Raw genomic sequence first — 11,960 nt, 5'->3', positions numbered from 1 at the left:
TCACTTCTATTTATTAAGGAATTTTGTTTTTAAACTATGTTTCTCTAAGTGATTAGGTGGGGATCACGATTCAAGTTGTTACCAATGCTAGGGTGAATTAGAGTGATTGAGATACCATGAAAAAAAAATTTGAGACCAGACCATTTGACCAAAAGGAATAAATTCAATAAAGTCGACCACTGGTTCCCTTGTATATGCCAGTTGTGTTGACCTAGAGTTAGGTTATCGACCACTGGTTCCCTTGTATATGCCAGTGTGTTGATATTAGTCAGACTAATATTTCAATCCATTAGGATAGGTTCATTTTGGCGGAGGCCTTCAGACAGATATGGGAAACGCCATTCACTTAGTAAACATCAAAACCATCTATGTTTTTCTATATCCATCTTCTTGATCTATCCATGTGATTAGTTTTGACTCCGAATATGATGTCCATAGTGCAACTATCTGAGTAGGGCTCTGTCACTTTATATGAATTTTAGTATGCTTGAGTGCAAACTCGTGTACAACAATTGGAATTTCGCATCAGGGTACTTCTTCCTGTAGTCAATAAGTATGCCAACCAAGGAGATTCTTTAGTGCCTTCCAAGGTTCTGCGTAGATAGCTAAGGTCTGGAGTACAGGTTTTGTGGGTATATATATAGTAAGCCCTCCCGAGACTATAACTCGTCCACTAGGGACACCTAGGGGTTTAAAGGCTTATTGCATACGCTAAATGCAATCGATGATGCCTGCGACAGTGAGTTAGGATTTTATTTTGTAGTTTTGATTTGCTCGGGACTAGCAAATAATAAGTTTGGAGGTATTTGATAGACGCATTTATGTGTCTATTTTCATCTCTATTGTGTATATTATTAGTACCCATTTTTGTACTTATTTCGGTATTTTATCTCTTTGTAGGTGTTTTTGGAGAAATAAGCTTTTGCGGCGAAATTGGCTCGAAAAGTTGTTAAAGGCAACTGGGAGGACATGTGTTATTCGGACTCTCACTTTGGATAAGGGGTAACCCATTTCTAGGAATGTGCTAAAGGGACACCGGAACTGGATAGGGGGACACCCTTCTTCTTCACGTTTCAAATTAGAAAATTGGCGGGAAAAAATTTCACGCCTGACAAATTTGGACTCGATTTTTGGAGCTGTTTTAGGGAGATTAAACACTGGAAATCGATTGGGATGGACTTGATAAAGCAAAACAGGTTTAATACATGCGTTTGGATCGATCGAATTGGGCTGGAATTGCCGGAAAAAGGAAACAGAGCAAATAAGGAAACACGGTCCTGTTGGGTTTGTTTTTGGACATTCAGAGAGATTAAAGGAAAGAAATTCGTTCCTAAGATACATATTCTATCTAAGTAAGAGTTTGATATAATTTTGAGAGCTCAGAAACGCGTGAAACGAATTAGGGAAGAGATTATTGCCGTGACTGCCAAGGAAGGAAAGAAGAGATTTCGAAGCGATTTGGGAAAGATTCAATGACCCTTTTGTGTATAAATAAGATGATTAGGTCCCCTAGAAGGATGAAGAAGATTTTGGAGTAGTTTAGAGCACTACAGAGTTGAGAAGATCGAGTTGCAGGAAGTTACGTGTTCCTGCTGCTGCTGAAGAACAAACGTTGCAAGGAAGAAAAGCGTCTCTAATTCGCAACATAATTTCTCTGTAACAGCTGAACTGTCTGTCACCTTTTCTTTCACTGTAACAATTGACAGCGCCTTTGCAACAGTTATTTCTGTTGCAATTTTTCTGTTTTATTGTTTCACCTCTTCTGAACACTTTTTGAGCTATAAACATATATTTTGAGCAAGTGATTAATGTGAGAAGCCAAACCCCTTATCCGAGGCAACGGAAGAAGCCATTGTCCCATTAAAAATGGTAAATTCTATTTAACTATTTATTGCAATTATTTTACATGATTATTTGCATAGAGTGGTTATAGAAAATTGATTTTTATTGAGTAGTTGTGAATCGTTTTGATGGAGCATGCTTGGTTCTAAAACTTTTGATGTTTCATGCTTTGTGATTACAACTATTACTTCAAAAATCTATTAGAGGCAAAATATTAGATCACTTTAAAAGAAAGAATTATATGAATATTGATTAGAATTTATCACTTAATTGGTTAATGGTGGAATCCAGGGTCTCGGTATTTTCTTATTATCTTTAAAACAACTTTATTTAATTTTCGAAAACCCTTCACAAGTTCGAGTTGAACGAATCTTATTACCACTTTTTCTACAACAATTAAAATAGCATCACTAGTTGCTTGTAGTCATGGTGGGATGACTGAAAAGGGTCATGAGTATTTTGAGCTTATGAGAATTCAATATGGAATAGAACCTAAGGCACTATGTTTGAATGGTAGACATGTTAGGATTTAATTTAAAATCCCATTTAGAGAAACACATGGCCAATCACTTCCAGCATGTCTCGAGGTAGCATATGAAGATGGAGTTGTTAGGCACCAATTTCCACCAATTTGCTTTTCAAGCAGGTGGTTTCTTGGTCCTGATATTTATAATGCTGTAAAAATCAGCATTGTTCAGCATGTACATTCTTTCTTGCTGAATGTTGATGCACTGATGCTATCTGCGTTGCAACTTTTTGTGCATTAGGCTTGCAGATGAGAATAATTGTCACTTGGTCAGATGTTATTGCAGACAATTTGTTCATTGGTAGCAATTGTTTTTGAACTTTTTAGGGTCTATGGAGAAGGGGCGTTTGAGTGGACATAAGGGTATGTAATTCTCTCTCTAATTTTTGATGATTATATGTCCAATCATGCTTATCTACCGTTATTTGGACTTTATTATTTTCTTTCTGTTTGATTCACTTTTACATACTCTCTTAATCTGCATGCAGGTATTCTTGTCTATCAGTTGTTCTAAATTTTAGCCAAACATGGGCCCTTTATTGCCTAGTATAGTTTTATGCTGTTATTAAGGATAACTTGGAACCCACAAGCCCCTTCTAACATGGGTGTTTTTAGAGGGTCTTTGGCACAACAACTGAAAAATGTACTCAAAATTACCTGTATTGAGGCAAGTGTTCATCCAATTATGTGATCTCTGATTTTCTATTTTTTTTCACCTTCTTTCCTCTATTATTATTATATGGATGCTGCATCTGATTTATTTCTGTACACAAGCGGATAAAATATTCTCCGTTTTCATGGCAATTGGCATAATGATGTTTGATCACAGGATCCATCTTATTTTTATGTAGCATGTAGAAAATGTATGATTGTTCAGACCTGTGAATAACATGGCCACACTGGTCTACTGAACAGAGAATTAAGTATCTGGAGAAATACACAAATGAAGTGCCTTTCCGGTAAGCATTGCAAACCTGGGGTATTGGGTGATACTAGTACTTCTTTGTTAGGTTACTAGAAGATGATATGGTTGACATAATGTTATTTTCTTAGCAGCACTATACAGATTTTGTGCCATTGTCTTCTTCTTCGCTTAAGATAGTATGACTCAGTAATCTGGCATTTTTCATCCTGCTTGTTTCATACTAATAGAACCACTATAAATCATTCTTATTGTAATCTCTTCGATTGCTCGAGTAAGAACAGATGGATACTGATGCTGTGGTGCATATTCATGTCTTCCCAGCTAAGTCGCACATACGTGGGGATAGATGTGTGCATAATGTAGCTGTACTGGATGATTCTGCAGCACCAGGAGCCCCTCCAGATCCAGAAGAAATTTGAGATGGTGAAAGATCTACTAGGATGAATCCCTTTATCCCTAATGACTGAGAAAAGAGATTGAGTTTCCAGCAGAATGTCCGTGGGGGCCGTCCATGGAAGTGGTGAAATTGTGCGTTTGAACTTCTCAGTGGAATAAATAAGATCCTCCGCCCTCATATATTGTTCATACTCACCAGTAAACTCCTTGCTATCGTCACAAAACGGTCTGTGATCCGGAATCATCCCCTTCATCAGCTTCCATATCTAAAGTTCTCATCTTCTGGCAAGTCTGACAAGATAATTAAGATGTGGAAGAAAAACGAAGCTGCCACTCCCGAAACTCATCCCCTCGGTTACAAACCACTTGAAATGTTAGCAGTTTGGGACATCTTGTTGTGTAACGCAGATTGCCAACCATGTAACGATTGCATTTTAGGGTTCAACTCAAGAGTTCATGCTCATCTTATTCCTCCTTTCTTGTAAAAGTACAAAAGTTACTTTTTCTTTTTGAAGACTCTTCCTTCAGGGATAATTATGACAACGTGTGTGGAAGCTCTTGCCTTATCATTACACATCTTAGACTATCTAGGGTCAAGGGAATTTTCAGAAGCACAAAATCATCCTCTTGGAGTGTCGGCCACTGACAGCCAAGTGGAAAATGACCCTATTACCAAACCAGAGCCACAAGATCCAAGCTGAAAGAAAGTTTTTCTGAACATTTATAGAATGCAATCGTCATATCTGGGTACTAATGCAGCTGCTGGGCCTTGCAAACCTGGGGAAGACCCTCCCCAGTTACATCCTGTGATAAATCAACCAAAAACTAGGACGATTTTAACCGCAATAGCAACTTTCTTAGCTAAAACATATCAACACAGGGTCTCCATATTGATGGACAAAAACCAAGGAGGCAAAAGCATTCACAAAAACAGCCAAGGATTCTCACACTTTCTTACATAAACTTACAACATAAAGAGAGTGGCGTTATACTATCAACTTCCTAAAACCAAGACTTGAAGCTAGCTTGAGACCTTCCCTGACTGCCCAAAGCTCTGCCATATTGTTTCCATTCCTCAAAATGAATCTCGCGAAACCAACCAGGTGCTTCCTTAATCAGTTCTGAGAACACCACCTGATCCTGCAAGATTAAGATCGTTAGATGCACCATCCATATTCAGCTTGCAATACAAATATCGAAGAATTCCCACTTCACAGTGACTTGAATCTTTCTTACAGGAAACAAACCATGAATCTCCTGAAGAACAAAAAATTCACCAGCACAGTTACTAGCTTGACTAACAATCCAATCCACATAGAAGTTGGAAATTCTCAAAGACTTTCTTATCTTAGCAAACCAAAATGTTTCAAACAAGAAAAGCAAACAAAGACCGATCAAAAAAAGAGAAGCAATTAGTAATAACCCAATTCACGCCAACAGGCCCATTTATAATGTCAACCCCCATGTTTGTCTTGCATCAACCCCAAACTTGCCTAGCAGGCTAGTAGTAGTAGGACAGTTGATCAATATGTGGTCTATGCTCTCCACGCTCGAGCCACAAAGAGGACAATCAGGAATAATATTCAGACCCCTACGGATAAGTTGAGCTCTCACCGAAATTTTCCTATGAGCCACCTGCCATAAGAAATGTCTAATATAGGAAGGGCAATGCAATCTCCATAAGGCTCTCCAATTACAAATCTAATTCACTGCTTTTAGTATTTTGTTTGTACAGAAAGTTATATGTGGACTTAACATAAACCTTGCCAGACTTAACATCTTAGGGGTCATTAACAGGAATAAGAACGGCAATAAGTTTCTCCACTACAGTGGCAGGGAGCAGATGAGAAATTCTGTCAAGTTTCCAAGCACCAGCTTCAGAATCATAATGTCCATAACTCTAAGATTAACCACCTCATCAGAAATGTTAGGAATAATGCTAGATAGAGGGGAACTTAAAACCCAAGGATCTGACAAAAATTTATGGAAGAACCATCTCCAAATTTCCAATACTCCAAATCTGCCAGGATAATATATCTTCCCCTTAATAAACTAACCCACATGTAGACCTGATGTGATAGCGTACACCGGTACACATGATTCTTTGGCTAAAGGAAAATTAAAACTAAACAGTTGCAAAGATGACATGAAACAGACTATATAAGAAAACCAGATATACAAAACACGAATATCATGTGTATCAGGAACAATTCAGGCTGTGCAATCTCTAACAACACTCAAATTCGAAAATGTGAAAAAAATATATGTATAATTGTGAATGCCTAGGCAATTTCTTTACCTGGCTTGGTTGTCTCTTCCTTAGATGGAAATTTCCTTTTCGGCCTCCGTTCCTTGGGATTTGATATTGTTATTGCTCCCATTATTGACTTGAATGCTGTCTTTGCCCTTTTTCGAGGACTACCAAAATCCTTGGGTTGTTGGGATTTCACTTCTGGCTGGAATTTCTCATCAGTGCTGCTATCAACAGGTTCAGGTGCCTGTTCCACCATCTCTGACGGCTCTGATGACTGGGTGGTTGTTTCAAATTGCTCATCTTTTTCAACTGCAAAGATGTAACCATGCTACATAAAGTCTTTCAACATGTCTCCAAATAATAAATATGATACGTCCATCTAAGATATCCAGAAAACAAGTTCTGGGAACAACACCATACTCCAGAAATGTTAACCACCAGTTGAAAATAAATAGTTTGTGTCAGATGTGGTGTACTTTTCATAGCTTCTATATACTTTTTTCCAGAAAGGAGATAGAAAAAAGAGACGGGTTCTTCTAATAATGAGGTATTGATTCTATTTTGTACAAAACAACTCCAAATTTATGCAGAATGCTTGTGCATCGTAGTCTATGTACATGACGAGATGAGTTGCAACAAAACCTTGGCCACAACAAAACCATCCATGTTATGAACATGAGGGTAAAAACGCCTAGTCTTGTCCAATGAGGGGTGGAACCGGTGCTCTCTGAAGCAAGTAAACCTGGAAGTAACCAAGAAGGTTAAGTGGAAAATTACATTCATCGGTGACTCATGCGAACAGTGAAATGTTGAGGCTTACCCAGGACGTCCAAAATCTAGCCTGCACGGCACGAGTGTGCATCCCTCTTCTTGAGCGCATAATCTTCAGCAAGCGAAAAGTTTGGACTGTTACGTAAAAAAGAACTAACACATTGATTATGACTTTAACTTGGGAATCACACAAACCTCTGGAATCGTTATAGAGCAAGTTGAGTAAACTATGTATCCGCCAGATTTAGCATCCACCATATTAAATGGCTGCAAGGATCAGTTGCTGCAATAGAAACACGAATTAACAATTTCACACGTTCATACATCATAAGCAATACGACGGAGACAAGAAACCAAGTACAAGCCATTATTATAGAGGATGATCAAGATAACTCAGATGAACGGATGTATATAGTAACGTGCAAATTAGGAGGGGAACAGGATTGCCAGTCAAGATGGCATGATATTATAAGGGTTAATTAGGTGCCCCTGTATCTAAATTGTACTCGCGAAAACTTAGTATTTGAGTTTTGCAATCATCAGCACATTTACTGAAATATTAGGAAATTGATATCCATATTTGAGCTCATATGACACCAAAATGGAGAACAATCACAACTTTCAAAAACGGTCAATTGGACATCCATAATTCGTAGCCTGGATATTACAGCGACTTTCTGCAGTAACAGAAAGAAAGAATATACCTTCAGTAAGAACACACAATGTTGTATATCTTCCAAACTTTTTGATGCTTTAACTGATTCATCTTAAAGATAACCTGCATCATAAGTGGACTCAATAAGCTCCTATATAGTGACAAACATATAAGAGGAACGGCTCCAGGAGAGAAAAGTGCTAATGCAAAAGCCAAGGTCACTTACTCCAGTTCCACTGCAAGGTGCATCCAATAACACTCGATCAACAGCGTTCGTCCCCGATACCTTAAGGAGCTGAAATTACAATAACATGTTATCAAATACCTTATTGTAGAAATTTGAGAAAGATGAAATTTGCCTAGTTCCAAAACATGATTGAGTTATACAAGGTTCCAACATGGGTCAATGATTTCAATTTTATGCAGACCTTTAAATAGAATTCCACCAAAACATATTAATTCAACATTCAGTAACTGCAACCTTTGTTGTAGGGTGACATTGAAAATTTGGCACCAAACAAGCGTAACTCCTCCCCCTTGTGGACATGTATACCATGTTCCAACATGACAAATGTTGTACCAAACAAAGTTATATGTAATATTCTTTACAGGATAACAACCTACAAATCTGAAGTAACGTATTATTCCCAATGAAGAAAGAGATATTTTTGATATTTCATCAGCAAAACACGTGAAGTGGGTTTCTGCAACATTAACCTAAAATAGTATGGAAAATGTGCATCCACGGAAGCCATTTCGAATGTCTAAACATGAGTAGACATACGCGACTCAATAATCTTATTTTTGGTAAGTCAATAATCTAATTTTGGTAAGCAATGATACGAAAAATCAAACGAACCTCCTTCCCGTCATAGTTAGAGACAATGGTGTCAGTCACTCCCATCCGTTGCAAATTTGCAGTAACTGACTTGAACCTAGATTCCTCTATCTCATTTGCATGAATAATTCCCTGATGAATCAGACAAAAAAGGGAGTAAGAAACTGAGCATTGCAAGTAAATATTGGGAAAACGTGAAACTGAAGGGGGAATACAGCATACAAAGTGAAGGGCGAGCTGCAAATTCTGGTGCAAAAGCATACAAAGTGAAGGGCAACTCTATAAAAAATTCTGTAAAAAGGATGCATGCCATAATTGTATATGCACGCCTCATAAATGTAACTAGATTGAAAGTAAGCCATTTAATAAAAGAACAATTTGGCGCTAGTTCATTCATAGTGAAAGTAAGCCATTTAATAAAACTGTATTAAAATATTTGGATTGACAGGCACTTTACAGGAATCGTGAGCGACAAGCACATAACACTGTTCTTCATAAGAGCTGCAATATAGGTTGTTTTACAACCAGATGCAGCCCTGAAAGAGAAGAAAAAACTAATAGCATCAAATATAAGAGCAAACTGGTGGTCGAACAGCATGTGATGTACATGATATGAAAAGTTCTAGGAGACATGAACAGGGCCAAACTTGAGAAGTATGCTCAACTGTACTACATTCTGTTTAGTGTTAGTCAATGGTGAATCAGTATAAAAATGAAAATTGCAATAAACTAATAAAGCAGCGATGCCACCCTTTCATTTTCTTGAGGAGCAAGGGCCATACATGGTAAAAAGGAGCTTGCACTTTGCAGCAGTATATGCATCCAAACGCTACAGCGAACAATGTTGCAACTCTGTCACTGTCTAGTTGCAATGAGAAAAGAGAATTACCATGTAGTAGCCAGCCATGTATTCTGGAGTAGCGACCGGAACTTGAGAATCATATACGACCAGCCCAACCTGTTAATGATTACACAAGGTGACCCCAATTTCTTGATGAAAGCAATGAAAAATCAGCAAAGGTTCCCTTTATTACCTTTGACCACTTGCTAAAAGGATCCAGGTTTACTCCTCTAGAAACAAACATGATGTCAATACATAAACACACTAAAGACACCCAGGCTGAAACTTAAACCTGCAAGAAGTTACATATAACAGATGCAAAGTCATGATGCTTCTGCATAAAGATGAACTTCTCATAATGATAATGGATAGAGACAGTTAAGATCAAATGATTTTAGAAAGTGATGCAGATAAATTGTTATCCGTCCTAACCAGCACATACATGGTTCTTTCATGAGTTTATAAGTACCAAAAATAAAATGTCAGTTAAGGATCAGAGATACGAAGTAATTCATCTTACAGTGTACCAAATACTAACCACAGATGATGTATTTACAAAAAAAAATTTAATACAAACACTAAAATTGAACATTCAGATACAGAACCCAGGTTTAATACAGTTGATTGTACTTGGAGTAGTAGAAGCAGATGAGATGAATTAGACCTGGGTTTGTATTAAATAGACCTTGTCCGGCTTCAGAGCAAGTCGAGGAATCTGAATATGTTGGATTTATTAATCGGATTGCGGCGATTTGCAGTCTTACTCTGATATGGTCTTGATTTTACTCTATACGGCTCAAATTGCATCTGTGTTGGCGCCAGTATGACACCGCTTTTGTAGACAGTGGCCAACTTTCTTTGGGGTAGATATTCTATGTTGAGTCTTACTCTTCATCCTAAGTGTTTGACCCGATCTTTGCTCCTGCGCATACTGAATATCTTCCCACTTTGGTTGTCTCTCAAGTGCATTCACTGTTTCCTGACTAGATTGAAATTTGGGAACAGTGGCTACACTCTTCTGTTGGATGCCTGAATGCCCATCCTTCACTGAGTCAAAAACCAATTTAGTTGACTAAGGTTGTTGAGGATGATTCCTTTTGAAAATTATATTTCCGAGTTCCGCTCATACCCAAATCAGCACTTAGACCAGTTTGTTCTGCCGTTGTGATCACTGAGATGTTTGTTGGGCTGAGCTTCCTAGAGCATTTTACTGTGATCGCTGAGATGGATTTGTAGTGACCTTCCACTTCCCCTTAGTCAGTGTCTAGATTGGTTGCAAGGGACTTTCCACGTCCTTCCAGCTCTTTGTTCGGTGAGATTCATCTTTCGGATCTGCCACAAAATGAGCTGATCTGCTGGAAATCTCTAGGAATTTCGAAAGGCCCTACAACTCCCATCTCAAGGAGACCAAGCCATCAGAAATCAGTTCTTCTAAATGACTCTGCTCACAATTCTCCGAATCGACCCAAAATATGCATCTAGGGTCTTCCGGATTTTGCGTCCCACACCCAATTATACTTCACCTCTTTCACTTCTAACCTAGCAGCTTTATGCATGGAATCTAACCATGCTAGAGAAGCTGATTCATGGAAATGCTGTATATTAGAACTACAAAAATGGGGTTCTTATGTAATCCTACCATTTAAGCCTACAGATATATCAGGTTCAAAATCAAAGCAATAAGTAAAAGAATATATGAAAATCTAGCAATTGAAAATCTATGTTACCTGACTACAAAGGGACCAGATCATAACATAGAGACAGATGAAGAGGATGTAGGGGTAGTTGCAGGGCATATTAATTTTTCCGATCCCGCCCATACTGAGTATCTAGATCTGCACATGATAAACCTCTTTTTCTTCCTTTTCTTCTTGCTCTTCTTCTTCTTCTGTGTTTTTAGCAACAATTTTGATTCAGTAATTGCAGCACCTTCCATATTTCTTTAACGTTTGAATCGATCTCATCAACTCTATCTCCCTCTAAAATCTGCTTCTTTTTGTAGGGTTAGGGTTTAAGCGTTGCACCCAATTTAATCGCTCAAAAATATCTACCACAGCCACGTACTGGTTTGTTCATATTTACCGTGTACCATTGAAGTCGATAAGGACATTGTATTTAGAATCTTTAAAGCCATTCTCGAATATCCGATTCGTGACTAGCATTTGACTAACATTTGACGTTCAAATCTAACATGGTGGAAAGGTGTTGCCGTCTTGGTGTTGCAAATGTCGTCTCCAGGGGTGTTTCAAAGGGTCGTTGGCACAGCAACTGAAATCATGTATTCGGGATTGCCTGTGTCAAGGCACTGAAGTAAATTTATTGGACTAAACAAATGATCTCGTACACTGAATCATTTGAGGAAAGGTGTTGGCTTAAGTCAATTTATTGTTCAGACTTGTATACGATTTTGCCATGCTGGTCTACTGAACCCAGAATCAAGTATTGGGAGAAATATACAAATGAAGTGCCTTATGGTTAATGCGTTAAGCATTGCAAAACTGGGATATTGGTCAATATTTGTGCTTCTTTGTTTGGTTACTTGAAGTCTATATGGTCTATATAATGCTTTTTCCTTGGAAGTAGTAAAGATTTTGTGAGCATTTTAACTTACAAAAAAAAAAAAAAGTAAAGATCTTGTGCCATTATTTTCTTTAAATTTCTTTGACAAATGATTCTAAGAATTTGTTAGCTGACATTTTGATAGTCTGACTCAGTAATCTGGTATTCTTCATTCTGCATGTATCATGTTATTCAAGAACAATTAATCGGGAGATAAAAAAAGGAATTAGGGGATATAAGAAAAGGACAAAAACTGGTTCCAGATATCAATTCGTGGTCACCCCTTATCTAAGTATTTTACGTATTACCTAATCTACCCCTCACTAATCAGGATTAGTGATTAATAATAATTA

At 37.8% G+C, this 11,960-nt stretch overlaps 1 pseudogene; it reads right to left on the bottom strand.

The window, feature by feature from the left end:
* Positions 1–4,536: 4,536 nt before the first annotated feature.
* Positions 4,537–11,078, bottom strand: LOC113333979 (annotated as a pseudogene).
* Between the last annotated feature and the right edge of the window lie 882 nt (positions 11,079–11,960).

This window comes from Papaver somniferum, unplaced genomic scaffold (assembly GCF_003573695.1).
Source record: "Papaver somniferum cultivar HN1 unplaced genomic scaffold, ASM357369v1 unplaced-scaffold_135, whole genome shotgun sequence".
Classification (NCBI taxonomy): Eukaryota; Viridiplantae; Streptophyta; class Magnoliopsida; order Ranunculales; family Papaveraceae; genus Papaver; species Papaver somniferum.
Note: the sequence above shows the minus strand (reverse complement) of the source record. Positions and strands in the feature narration are given on the sequence as shown.